Here is a 14,015-nt window from a genome sequence, read left to right on the forward strand (position 1 = left end):
TGTTTTTACTACTTGTGAGAATGGATGCTGGGAAGGTAGGGTTCTGGAGATTGAAACCTATAGGGTCTGCGCTCACTTACCAGATAGAACATGACTTGCTGTGTGACGCTGAGCAAGTCCCTCAACCTCTCTGAGCCCCCGTTTCCTCAGCAGCACGTGGGGAGATGGTGAAAACATCTCCTGAGGGGATCAAATATAAGACGCAGGTGTAAGGACCTCGGACAGTGACTGGGCCACTGCAGATTCCTGAGCAGACACTGAACACTGGTAATTATGACTGTTAGCCGCTAATCACCCACTTCATACCCTGCACCATTGTCGGGGCGGGTGGGGAGTTTGGTGACCTTCACTTGGGTAGGTGTTCTTTCAAAGAGATCTCCCCAAATGTCACCATATTGGGCTTTCAGGGTGGCTGGGAAAAAATTGATCAGGGATGGGTCCGGGGGCGTGAGGAAGAAGCCTGTAGTCACGACTTGTCCCAGCGCCTCTGTCTTCCGCTTGCCAAGTCAGTTCCTACAGACACTTTGCTACTTGCTGCATCCTCACAGGCTTCTTCCGGGGGGAGGCCCTGTAGGCCTATACCTCTTCTGGGGTAAAGTCAGGAGCTGGGTCGTATCCCCTAAATGTCAGCAGACCTTTGCCTGGGTGCGTCTTCTGGGCTGGAAACAGGATCACAGGGACGGAAACCACATAGTCATTGTCTTCAGGGGCCTCAGGGTCTAAAGGGAGAGGCAGGAAAGCAAACAGGTCTATCAAACAGTGGGATGGCAAGGGCTCGGAGCACGGCTAATCATGGGCTTGACCCAGCAAGGGAGCCGGTCAGGGAAGGCTTCTTGGAGGGAGTCCTGCCAGAACTGAGATCTGGAGGAGGAGGCGGAATTAGGGAGGGGGTAGGACGTTGCAGGCAGGGAGCAGCCTGTGCAGGGGCCTGAAGCTGAGAATGTGATGTGTTGGCATGAAGAGGGTGCTGGGGAGAGAGGGGAGTTTGGCAAGGCAGGGACACCAGTGGTCACCAGTTAAAACTAGCAGACGTGAGACAGCGACACACATGAGGCATGGAGGAGGTGGACAGCTGTGGGTCCTCATGCAAGGCGCTGACCCCACCTGCTGCAGGCCATCGACGGGACTGGGATGGGGCAGTGGCTGCATGGGAGCCCGCCAGACCCTTTCCCACCTGTCTTCTGCAGACACAGTGGTCCTAGGGCATGGGGCAAGGCGAGTGGCTATTGTTGGCCTGTTATGGATGAGAGAAACTGAGGCCCAGGAGCCTAAGTGGTACAGTGAGTACAGAGCCAGTGCTCAGAAGCAGGTAGCAAGTGCTGACGGATCTCCTGTTCTGAGGACAGGCTTATCGTCTCAGGTGGGGGGCTCTGTGCTGCCAGACTTCCCGGAGGAAGGCACTGTAAGCCCCCTCTGTGCTGAGGCCCTGGTGTAGGTCCTCAAACCATTTCCCATGTAGCTGGGCTGAATGAACATTCTCCTCCGTCTTTTTTGCTTGTTGATAACAATTCTCTGGATGAAAAAAAGAAAAGTTTCAAGTATGAATGTCACACACAATGTCTGATGTCACATCCAGAACTGGGTGTGGAGTAGGAGGGCAAAGAAAGAACAAACAACTCTGGCTTGGGTGGAGTCCGAAAGGTCACACCCAGGAGGGCTTGTGTCTTGTCCTGGCAGCCATCATGCCTGTGTCCAGCCTCACTGCACCCTCCTGGGCAGCTCTGCCCTCTAGAAAGTGCCTCCTTATCATGCAAAATCCGTATCCCCTTTCCTGTCCCCACTCAGGCCCACTCAGGCTATAGTGTGATGACTTGGAGCACGTGGATATGTGACAGTCTCCTAGGTATTGGAAGACAGTAGCCCAGCTTTTCTGAATTACCTGTTTTTTCCAGAACACTATCCCAATCTGTCCAAGCCCTCCCTCATGTTGAACTAGGCGTGATTTGTGGTACACGTGTGTCACAGCCCGTCTGTGGCACATCTCTGACAGACAGCACTCATCAGTCACCGCATTCTCCATCAGTCAGTCCCAGCCTTCTTGGGCGGTGCTCCCCATGGCGGTGCTCCCGGCGACTCCGCCCAGCAAAGCAGGCACTTTCTCGCCACTTTGGCATTCTTCTTCGAGTTTCCTCAGCACAAGGACTTACTCATCCCGGATCCTTCTGCCTGCCCAGGACCCAGTGTGTGGCCTTCCCCGTGGGAAAATAGGCATTTGTCACCATGGGATGGATTTGGGCCTTCTGCCCATGCGGATTGCCGCCTGCTCGTCGGGCTCCAGCTGGGCAGTGCCCCTTGTCCAGAGTTGCCAGCACGACCCACAGTGTCATCTTGAGTTCAGTGGGGGCTGCCCACCCCCAACTCCCCCCCCCCATGTCTTGTACCTTTTCTGTCAGGGCAACCTCGGACATGTCTGTGGTCAGCAGGAGGTGCCAAGGTATTTTCCCACATGTGCTGCTTTCTTATATAATGGTCTAACTCTTGAGGACCAGGCCCTCTCCCCTCTTCTGTCCCTGTCCTGGGGCCTGGCACCAAGGCAGGCGGCGTTGCCAGTGCTGACCTGACCTGAACCCAAGGTTTTCCCCATTCAGTTCGTCCTGTTTTTTTCATCCCATCTCTCAGCTGCCCGGGCTTCTTGGCTCCTGATCCGGTCATCCGATACACCACCTGTCACTCCAGGCACAGTGAATGAGCCCGTTAGCACCTTCTTTCTATTCTGGGATCCTCTCGGTCATTCAGAATGATGAAAGAGGCCAGCAATTCTGGTGCATGGGGCCTGCCAGTGTGTCTGCCTCTGAACACAGGGGCCTGTAACAGCTTATAAAAAGCTAGGCTTTTGTGACCCATCCCCAGGGGTTGATGTCAGCCCTCCCGAAGCAAGGGTGGGGTTTTTTTGGTTGTTTTGTTTTGTTTTGTTTTGTTTTTGACAGAGATCATAGGCAGAGAGGCAGGCTAAGGGTCGGGGGGTGGGGGAGGCAGGGGGCTCCCCGCTGAGCAGAGAGCCCGACGCGGGGTCCGATCCCAGGACCATGACCTGAGCCGAAGGCAGAAGCCTCAACCCACTGAGCCACCCAGGCACCCCAGCAAGGGTGGTTTTTAAAGGCTTTTTCTAAGTTGTATTTCCCAGACTGGGCCTCTGAGACCTTGGAAAGGCAGAAGTGAAGTCTATATGCTAGAGCCAGTATTTGAAAAACCAAATCTTGGATTCCCCCCAACAACTCTCCACCAGGCCAGACAAGGGGCTCTACACATCAGCTTTTTACACGGACTGGAGCCACAGCATCCCGAAACCCTGGATATCATCTAGTGGTTATAACTCTGACATACAATGAGAAGTTGTGATTCAGTAACAGCTTGGAAGCTGGCATCTCTTTAAAGCTCCGACTCCCAGGAGTGGTGGTAATAGGTGTCCTGGGGGGTAGGGCAGGGGCCCCAGAGCAGAGCTGCTGGCAAAGCACACTCTGCCGGCAGGTCTCGGAGGATAAATAAGATAACAAGACGATGTTTGTGGCAGATTCCAACACAGAATGGAAAGGTGGGAGGCGCCTGGCTGGCCCAGTTGGTAAAGCGTGATCTTGAATTTGTTAAGTTCAAGCCCCACATTGAGTATAGAGCTTACTTAAAAATAAAATCTTAAAGAAAAAGAGAATGGGGGAGGAGTGAATGTTGCCTGACAGGCTGCTTACTGGACACTGTTACAGTAATGGTAGAAATGGATTTCGAGAGCAGCATGCTATTTGGGGTCCCCTGGTTAGGGGTTGGAGGAGGTAGGACTGCCTCCCTGAAGGCCTGGATCTGGTGATCTCCAGGCCTGGAACCTGAAGACATCTTCCTTTCTTATGTCTGGGGAAGAGGGGACATGCCCACACTCAGAGCCCCAGGCAGCAGTCCCTGCTTTGCCACTTGATCCTCAGAAAGCACATGTGCCCTTCTGATCCTCAGTTTCCTCCTTTGTACTGTGAGGAGGTTGAAGTCATGTGATGGGTTTCAGGGTACTGTGTGGGAATTCCATATGGAGAAAAAAAGGGAAGTGGCAGGTTCCCCTGGGCGCCCTCAGAACCTGGTTTGAAAGTTACTGGCAATATTATCTCCTAGGACCCTGAAATTTGGAGCCATCACCCCTTTAACCAGCTGTATGACTTGGGAGAGGTAGCCTCACCTCTCTGGGCTTTACATTGAAGCTGTAGTGAGAGCCAAGCTAGGGAAATCCTGGGCAACTGGGGAACCCATGTCAAGGGTTCTGGTGTTTCTGGTGAGAGGGCCAGAGTGTCTGGGACCACACACCTGGAGGAGAACGCCTGAGGAAGGGCAGCGGGCAGTAGTGGTCACAGATGGGGGTAGGGGCCGCCATTTCCTTCCATGTGCTATGGTCCTGGTCCGGGGGGCACCAGGCTTCTGCCCCCATGGCCAGCATAGCCAGAGGCTGCCGCCTTCAAACTTACCAGGAAATCATCAAACCCTGCTTGAGGACCCCAGGAGCGGAAGCCTGTCTATGTCCTGTCTGGGGAACTGGCCTGGCCAAGATCACAGTCAGGCCCTGCCGGGTGGCACCAAACTCCAGCCATGGGCCGTGTGGTGTAGTAGGAACTACAGGCACTGGCCCTGGAATCAGAAAGGCTGAGATCAGATCCAGGCTTTTCCACCTACTGACTGTGCGACCTTGCGTTACTCCCTTCTCTCTGAGCTTCCCTTTCTTCCTCTTTGACACAGGAATGCTAGGCCCGGTAGAGAGGTGGTGACCTGAAAGGAGCTTGGCCAGCCCATGGCCTCCCTCAGCCAGGGGAGACGCCCTAGAGCTTGTGAAGTCTCTGGACCCACAGCTTCCTGTCCTGGAGACCCAGCTGACCTGCACTCTGGGTCCGTCTGGCGGGCGTTGCTTAACCCTTCCTCTAGCCCCTCTGGCCTGAGCATGTCAGGACAGAACGCTCGCACAGCACAGCGCTTCTAAGGAGCGGGAGCAGCTGTCGCGGAGGGGGCTGGGGGTGTAACCAAGCGGGTCCCACTCAGGCAGCTGCTCCAGGCCCATGAAGGAGGGGTTGGCCATCTGCACTCCAGACCCTGTCATAGGTGCCAAGAACCTGAAACCAGACCCGGCCTGCTAACCAAGAGGGACTTTCTTTGCTTTCACCCAGCCAGACCTGAAACAGCACCAGAAGTACCTCCTGGCTGCCTTAATTTCAAGGTTCCCAAGGTTGTCCTGCCTTTCCACGGGGGGAAGCTCTTACAGACAGCCTTCCTGGGAGCGGGGGTAGTGGGGGCTAGAACTCCAGAAAAAGCAAGGAGGTCTGAGGACGCTGCTCCAGCAGTCACAGATCTGAGCTGAACTCATTCTGTTTAAAAATATGGGGGTTTTGGGCCGCCTGGGTGGCTCTCAGTCAGTTAAGTCGCTGCCTTCAGTTCAGGTCATGATCCCAGGGTCCTGGGATTGAGTCCCACATCGGGCGCCTTGCTCGGCAGGGAGCCTGCTTCTCTTTCCACCTCTGCCTGCCACTCTGCCTGCTTATGTGCTTATGTGCACACGCTCGCTCTCTCTCTCTCTCTCTCTCTCTCTGACAAATAATAAATAAATAAATAAATAAATAAAATCTTTTTTAAAAAGGCAGGATGTATGACATCCTTGTCTTTAAAAAAATTATATATTTTTATATATATATGGGGGTTTTACTATTTTTTTTTAAAGATTTTATTTATTTATTTGTCAGAGAGAGAGCAAGAGCGAGCACAGGCAGAGTGGCAGGCAGAGTCAGAGGGAGAAGCAGGCTCCCTGCGGAGCAAGGAGCCCAATGTGGGACTCAATCCCAGGACGCTGGGATCATGACCTGGGCTGAAGGCAGCTGCTTAACCAACTGAGCCACCCAGGCATCCCTATTATGTTTTTTTTAAGATTTTATTTATTTATTTGAGAGAGAGACAGTGAGAGAGAGCATGAGCGAGGAGAAGGTCAGAGGGAGAAGCAGACTCCCCATGGAGCTGAGATCCTGATGCGGGACTCGATCCCATGACTCCAGGATCATGACCTGAGCTGAAGGCAGTCGTCCAACCAACTGAGCCACCCAGGAGCCCCAGTTTTACTATTTCTTAAAGTCCAGATTTCTGACTTCTGTCACCCAGGTCGCTGTGGACCAGAGAGGTTAGATAGTCTCCTATAGACATTTGAACTTGTGACCCCCATTCAAGGTCAGTCTGCTTAGTTTACAGCTGGGAAACAAAGGCTCAGGAAGGATCAGGCCCTGTAGAAAGTACTCTGCCCACCATGTCTGGTGTTGAGTTTAGAACCTGGCACCTTGGCCTCACAGAGCACAGCTTTTCTACACTGCCACTCCTCAAAGTGAAAAGCCTGCTCCCTCATCTATAAAACATCAGTGACAATTATCTCCCCTCCCAGGCCTGTGTCTGGAATAAGGTAGCACCTAGCCAGGACTCATTCAGTAATGATTCTTTTAAATCTGAACTTGTGATATGCCTTGCCTGGAAAATGTTCCTGGAAGCACTGCTTGCTTTTCTCTCTCTGCCAGCTTTTAGGAGTGGTTATTTTCAAACAGTTTCTGGTACCCATTCCTTAGGGTTTATTGAGGTCTCATTTCCATAGCCTTGTTGCCCAACCTCAGGCAGTGTTGCTCAAGGCTTAACCTCCCACCAGACTGTGTTCCCTGTAGTGTGCGCGCGCCTGTGTGTGTGTTTTTTGGGGAATGACCTAAAAAGAGCTCAAAGCCCTGGGCGTTGGATTCCAACTCAGACTCGAGTAGATCATTCTGCTTCCTTGAGCCTCAGTTTACCCAACCGTCAAATAGGAGGTTGTTCATTTATTCAGTAAATATTTACAGCACCCAGCCATGTATTGGCCTGGTGCTGGGAGAGCATCGTAATTATACAAGATATTTAGGTCTCCACGCTCAGGAACCTGTATTAGATATTCAGGATCCCTTTCGGGTAGGAGGGAGAAGACAAGTATAAACCAGTAAGTTGAGGGACGCCTGGGTGGCTCAGTTGGTTAAGCAGCTGCCTTCGGCTCAGGTCATGATCCCAGCGTCCTGGGATCGAGTCCCACATCGGGCTCCTTGCTCCGCAGGGAGCCTGCTTCTCCCTCTGCCTCTGCCTGCCACTCTGCCTGCCACTCTGTCTGCCTGTGCTCGCTCTCACTCTCTCTCTTACAAATAAATAAATAAAATCTTTAAAAAAAAAAAACAGTAAGTTGATTAATGCACGAATGAAACAATCAGGGTCTTCAAAGAGTAACAGCTTTAGACAGGGTGGTCAGAGAGGTCCTCTTGAGGACCCAACTCCTGAGCAGAGTCAGATCAGGGTGGGAAGGAGCAGACATACAGAGGTGAGGGTGGGGGTCATTTCACAGGTTCAGCGGCCCTGAGGTGGGCACATGCTCAGAATGTTTGAGAACAGCAAAGAGGCTAGTGCAGCTGGAACAGAATGAGCAAGGGGAAGGTATAGGAACCAAGTGTGGAAATGGGGGGCGGGGGGAAGGGGCCAGTTCTCACTCTAGGCCAAAGTAAGTGGTGTGCTTTTTATTCTTCACGGACTGGGGAGACTTTGAAGGCTCTAGAAAGGGAAGGAAGTAGTCCGTTCTTTTGTTTTTTTGTTTTTAAATTTTTTAATTTATTTGACACAGAGATCACAAACAGGCAGAGAGGCAGGCAGAGAGAGAGGGAGAAGCAGGCTCCCCACTGAAGAGAGAGCCCTATGTGGGGCTCGATCCCAGGACGCTGGTATCATGACCTGAGCCAAAGGCAGAGGCTTTAACCCACTGAGCCACCCAGGTGCCCCTCCATTTTGTACTTTTTTTTTTTTTAAGATTTTATTTATTTGACAGACAAAGATCACAAGTAGGCAGAGAAGCAGGCAGAGAGAGAGGAGGAAACAGGCTCCCTGCTGAGCAGAGAGCCCGATGCGGGGCTCGATCCCAGGACCCTGGGATCATGACCTGAGCCGAAGGCAGAGGCTTTAACCCACTGAGCTACCCAGGTGCCCCACCATTTTGTATTTTTATTTTAAAACATTTTGTATTTTGTATTTTAAAACAAACTCTTCAAGCTGCTGTTGGGAGAGTGTTCATGGGTGGGTGGTTGGGCCACTGACAAAGCAGAAAGGCCAGAGGCCAGCAAGTGGCAGCCTAGACCAGGCTGGTGGGGAGAGAGAGAAGCCAGTCTCTATAAAATGTGCTTTGGTAGAGGGGGGCGGATTCCCAGGCTTCTGGAGTGTGTAAAAGAGTGCATGAGGTCACCGCTCTCTGAGAAGGCCATTGTGGGAGAAGAAAGGATTCAGATTAATTCTGGACACTCTCAGCCTGGGGATGGCCTTGGAACTTCACATGGAGCTGCCCAGTGCACTGGGCTGTTAAGATAGTAGGCGATCCGTGCCCCTGGCAGCTGGCAGGTAGCCCCTCTCCTGCAGGTCAGTTGGGAGGGACTTCATGAAGGATTCTCAGGGCAGGAGGAAGATGCCTCTGTTCTTGTGGCCCACACAGCCCTCAGGCCTCCTTGCCGTGGTCCCTGTCTTCCCTTCCCCAGTGTTGTTTCCTCTGTCCTACTTGGCCAAGCCATGTCCTGTCCTGCTCCTTTGCTCACAGAGGATCCCTTCACGTTAAAACTCCTCCATTTCTTGCCACTGGGTGACTGGGGTCCCCGGGAGGTCTCCAGAAGATGATCGCTCTCTCTTTGATCCAGAAACCACGGTAACAGTAGTTGCAGTGGCCCAGCCCATGATTCTAAATTTTAGTACATGTGCTGCCGCGAGCACCCAGCCCAGGATGCTAAAGCATCCTGTCATCTCTTTGGCTCCTCCTCAGGGCGTATTGGGTATCACACCCCATTTTCTGGGTGAAATGATCAATGTGCCCAAGGCTGCTGCCTCCACACGACTGTCACCCAGTTAGTGCAGTGGGTGGGGGCATATGATATTAGCCAGCCTTCAGGCAGCCCGGGTTTAAGCCCCAGCCCCAACACTGCCTCTCTAGGAGGTGAGCTGGGGCATCGTTCCCCCACCGAGCCTCATCTGTAAAATGGGGCAGTGACAGACCAATTTCGAATGCACCCATTTTGAGGATTCAGTTGGCTGGAGCGCAGTGCATTCTTGGATTAGTTACATTCATGAAGTCTGACAAATACTTAATTAGGGAACGAGGACTGAACCATGGCTCCTGGGGGAAATCGAGGCCCTGCAGGATTCTGGTCTCATTTCCACCAACCAATCAATACATAACCTTGTTTTCTGCGTCTTTCTGTTTAAAAATAATATACTGATGATTTATTAACGCTAAATTGGCCAATAGTGCTATAACTCGCGCCTGAACAAGGTCTGTCAGATACAGAGTTTCTCCACAGGCGCATCACAGCCTTCTTGTACTCAGCAATGCTGGAAGGCACTTCAGTGCTATGGAGGAATCACCAGCAGAAAGAACAAAATGTGAGGAAACATAGCCCTGACTAGGCCAGGAAAATCCTACTTGTTCGCAGGATGAGAGCTGAAACAAGAAGGCCTGGCATCCCCTTGTTCAGGCTCAGCTAGGGAAGTGTGCCCTGGGTGTCGGGCAGTGCCCACAAAAACCCCGTGAGTGTTGGCTTTGGGGTTACAAACCTGTTACCAAGTAGGTGAATTCACAGGTACGGTCACAGGTACTGACCGCAGATGAAGTGCTGCCTCGGGCCTGGCCCAGTCGGTGCTTGACGAGGGCCACTGTCCACACTGGAACATCACGAGCTGGAGTGCATCCGGGTTTCCGGACAGGACTCCAAGGGGGGTGGCCGGGGCTCCCTGAGCTCTGTTGCTTTGTCTTCCCCAGTGTGCTGCCTTTGTGACCTCTTGGCTCCTACGGACTTGGGCTTCTGAGGCAGGTGTCGATTCTGGAGGCCCTAAAGGCCTTCACTGAAGGGTTTGTTCCAAGTCCATGGGGTGGGTTGTAGCATCATTGAAAGGTTTCAAACTAAGCCATGACGTGGTCGGATTTCTCCAATGGCTGGCCAAGGTGGAGGAGAGACCGGAAAGACAGGACAGGAGGTTGGGGGCCAGGGAGGAGCAGGCCGGTGGTCTAGGGAAGGCTGGTTCTAGGTCAAGGGGACCAGGAATGGATGGGAGAGGCAGTTAGGAAGCACCTGGTTGCAGGGAGTGGTAGAGGATTCCCAGGACAACGCTGGGGGAAGATGCGTTCCCGGGCACTCTCGCTGGAGTTTGACATCAAAGTGTGACGTTGCCAGCTCTGAAGGCACAGGGAGGGAGGTGGCCCCAGACTGACCTGGTGGGAAGGTGGGGGGATGTGAACTGTTGGCAGGAATGTGGCTCTGAGCGGTCAGTCTGTCCCTGATCCTGACCTAGCTGCTCGGAATTCCCTCCCAACTGCCCCTCTTGCAGGGGAGGAAATGGAAGAAGGGAGGCCTTTGAGGCTGGTAGATGGAAGCCTTGAGCTGGTTTTCCCCCAGCACAAATGTGTCGTTTGACAGGTTGCTCACTGGTGAGAGAGGGAAGGGGAGCTTACAGGCCCTCAGTCCTTCCTGGGACAAGAAACCTGGCAGGGAGGGCAGAGGGAGGAGGCAGCTCTGGCTCTGTGGTCAGCTCTCTGTTCACGTGGGGCTGTCGGGGGCCCCCTGCATCCGTGCCTCTTCAGGAGTCTAGGCCTGTGCTGCAGCTCCCCTGCCAAGCTTGGGCCTCTGGTTGCCAGCAGCAGGAGGGCAGCACTGGGCTCTAAGGCCCTCACAGGGGCCTACCTGCCTAGGGTTGTTGCATCTCTATCTCTTGGCAGATGGAGTCACAGCCATTCTACTGAGTGCCGAAAGCTCTGGTCATCTTGTTACATGTTGATGTTTTAAAAAAAAAAAAAAAAAGAAGAAGAAATAAATTCATTCTGACCTGATAAGAGTTTGCTGGATAAGATCTTGAAGCAGAGGCAGAAATGAGACAAAGGGAGCTTCTACTTAGAAGCAGCAAGGACTTGTGCGCTGTGGGGCAGGGAGGCTGGGCTGGATGTCTGGGGCCGGGGGCAGACTGCATGGAGGAGGCCTTGCACAACCGGCTCCTGTCTGAGCCTGGGCTTGCTGGACTGGCGGAGCCGAGATGGGGGCAGGGAAGCATGCAGCCCCCCGGGGCGGTGGCTCAGTCTGTGCACTGCTGTGGCTCAGCTGGAGGTGTGTTCACTCTCCAGCTTCCTGGGCAAATCTGAAAGTTTTCCAGAGTAAACAGACAAAAAAGCTGGACCCACATGCTATGATATTACATATCGTGGCACGTAGAATGTCTCCCCCGGGCAGGGAGGGCTGCGGTCCCATCCTGGAGGACGCAGTGCTGGCCAGGTCCAACACCTTGGGTCTCTGGGCCACTTGCCCCCCTTCTAAAATTTAATTGGCATATGATGATTGTGCACCCTCTGGGCTGGGCCCTGGGCTGGTGACACCCATGGCACACACGCTCAGTCAGGGGCACAACCACAACCCTGAGTGCTCCAGCTGACCTACAGAGAAAGGAGAGGAACACTGCCTGGGCCAGCAAGAGCTTGCAGTGGAGGGACTGGCCGAAGGACCTGCAAAGGCATCCGGAGAGGCCAAGTGCATGCGCAAAGGCTTGGGTGCATGCAGAGTGTGGTGTGTTTGGGAAAGCGTACATTTGCTTCTCTGAAGCTGGGAGGGCAGGAGATGAAGCTGCAGAGATGGGTGGTCAGTCGGGACCAGGCTTTGGAAAGGGCTCCCAATTGGGGAGGAGACAAAAAGCTTACACACTCCAGTGTTGGGAGTCTTCACTAAAGCTAAATCCTCTTGACTTGGGACAACTAAAGGGTTTTTATAGCAGGGCTGAGGTTCATTTTCTCATTCAACAGATATTATTGAGAGCTTTCTGGAAAGCTTGAGGTAGTACCCTGGGCCTGGGATATGACCTGCTGTGCCAAGACAGACAGAGTTCCCCCAACAGCCCCAAGCCTATAACCATCAACAAGTACATGCCTAAGTGATCGGATGACAAATGTGATAGGTGTCGTGATTGGGATACTGGCTGATCTGCGAGTAGAGGGCAGTCGGAGGAGACCTCTCTGAAGGAGGCACATTGGAAGCGGGAGGAGTGGGGACTTCCCAGGTAGAAGGAGCAGCGTGTGTAATAGCCCCACGGCGGGAAGATGGGCAGTGGGGGCAGGGAACACAGAATGGCCAGAGTGTCACGTGGGAAGGGTCAAGGGCAGTCGTGGGCCTGCTTTTCATCCCCTTGCCCTAGAGAAAGACAGTGCTCAGAGCTGAGGGACACCTGCCACCCAGAGAGCCCCCCAAGGCACTGAAATCCTCCGTTAGTCACACCACTTATCTGACTGTGACCTCTGCCCCAGGAGACATAGCAAATCCAAGAGAAGTTCACCTTTCCTCTTCTCGTATCTGGCCATGTGGCCTGGCCCCTTGCTAGTTCACTTTTCCTCTGAGGGTATGTCAGCAGGACTTTGGACCTAGACAACCCTGAGCGAGAGGCTGGAGGGTCAGTCCTCTGTCCAAGCTCCTGACTGTGGGCACCCCACCAGCCCCTGGCAGGGATGCCTCTTCCACACGCACATACTAATGACAGCACCACGCCACAGATGGGGACAAGGACCATGACAGGTCCCACAGCCTCAGCCAGGCTTAGAACGCAGTTCTTGCTCTGCTGGGCGCTGTTGGCCATTGGCTTCAGTGAGCTGCTCTTAAGGTCCAGCTCTTTCAGGAAAACTTCCCTGGGGTTGGTCAGAGAACCAGCCCAGCCTGTCCAACCAGTGACCCAGTGGCGGCTCACCACTGCCCACCCCCAACTCCAGGTCTAGCTCACTCTGTACCAGAAACTAGTAGGAGCCATGCCAGCCCGGGGCCTGAGCCTTACTTTTTATGATGTAGCCTGTATAATCCATCCCTGTGGCCACCAAGTTAGTGAACTCAGGCTTGTCTGGTTCCCTATTGCCTTCTGTCTTCTGGCTCCTTCCCACTAAAGCAATGACTCGCAAATGGTAGAATTTCAAGCAGTGGAGAGAAGGGATTCAGAGCAGGAACCCCCTACCCTTGAATGAAAATGAGTGGGAAAACGCTTTTGAGTTAGGAAGGGGCCGTGTGAATATGGTGTATTACATGGGTTAGATCCCTGCCCCGCCCACTGAACAGAGGAGGGTATTGGAGAGTCCAGAGTGGGCCAGGACTTCCATGAGTCATTGCCAGGGCCTAGAAGACAGGCCTCTGCCTTTAGGCTTTTCTCCCTCCAGCAGTGGGAGCTCAGCTTGGGCATGCCCCCCGCAGGCAGACACCTGCAGCCCCCTCCTAGCAGGGAGGGACCTAAAGCCAGAGCAGCAGAGTGAGGGAGGCTGTGCAGCTGAACAGATGGGGGGGTGCCACTTACTATCAGCAGCTCTAGGCAAGTTTGTGAACCTCACATGCCCCACCTGTAAAGTGGGCACAATCCCCACCTCAGCGTCACTGTGAGGTTTAAATTACAAAGCCATAAAGCTGCTGAGTACAGCTCAGTGAATGACCCAGCTTGGGGCCTTGAGCCCGTGCCTATGGCCAGCTGCACACAGGAGTCCCTCTTCCCCGAGCAGGCCCTTCCCTTCTCCCGCAGGGTAGTATGTGGAAGGATCATGCTCCTGCTGGCCACAGCCCCGCCTCCTGCCTGCCCTGCTGCCTGTCTCCTTCTGCCCATGGGCTGCCCTTCTCAGGCTGGTAGGGAGAGACTCGGGGTGTCTGTCTGGAGGGATCCCTGAGGTTTTTGCAAGGCTTCAGCAGGACTGGGAAATTCTGAGCAGAGTGGGAACTGAGTGCTCCTAGCTCAGAGCTCCCAGAACCCTTTGTCACCTCCAGACCCAGGCATGAGGCCCAGCTCCTGGCTCCCAGGCTCTTCCACTGTGGCCCCTATTACTGTTCAAGGACTCATTTCACAGCCCATTCTCTGCTGAGGCTCCTAGTTTTCCTGGAGTCTGTATAGCGCCTGACCTAACACGTGTCTGCCAGATGAACCGACAGATAGAAGGGCTCTTTAAATTGAATTTTGTATTTTTAGATGATTGCCATTTACAGTGTTGT

General features: G+C 53.5%; 1 protein-coding gene and 1 long non-coding RNA gene across 6 annotated transcripts in view; one reads left to right on the top strand and one right to left on the bottom strand.

Moving 5' to 3' along the window:
• The window catches only part of DLGAP4 (DLG associated protein 4), a 192,487-nt gene that overhangs the window by 145,842 nt on the left and 32,630 nt on the right, over nt 1-14,015 (top strand). The gene's annotated exons all lie outside the window — the stretch shown is intronic.
• The window catches only part of LOC132021893 (uncharacterized), an 85,941-nt gene continuing 72,199 nt past the window's right edge, over nt 274-14,015 (bottom strand). For both annotated transcript variants that reach the window (XR_009405459.1, XR_009405458.1), the window contains one exon: nt 274-719. This is a non-coding gene — a long non-coding RNA (uncharacterized LOC132021893). The remainder of the gene's footprint in view (nt 720-14,015) is intronic.

This window comes from Mustela nigripes, chromosome 7 (assembly GCF_022355385.1).
Source record: "Mustela nigripes isolate SB6536 chromosome 7, MUSNIG.SB6536, whole genome shotgun sequence".
In the NCBI taxonomy this organism is placed as follows: Eukaryota; Metazoa; Chordata; class Mammalia; order Carnivora; family Mustelidae; genus Mustela; species Mustela nigripes.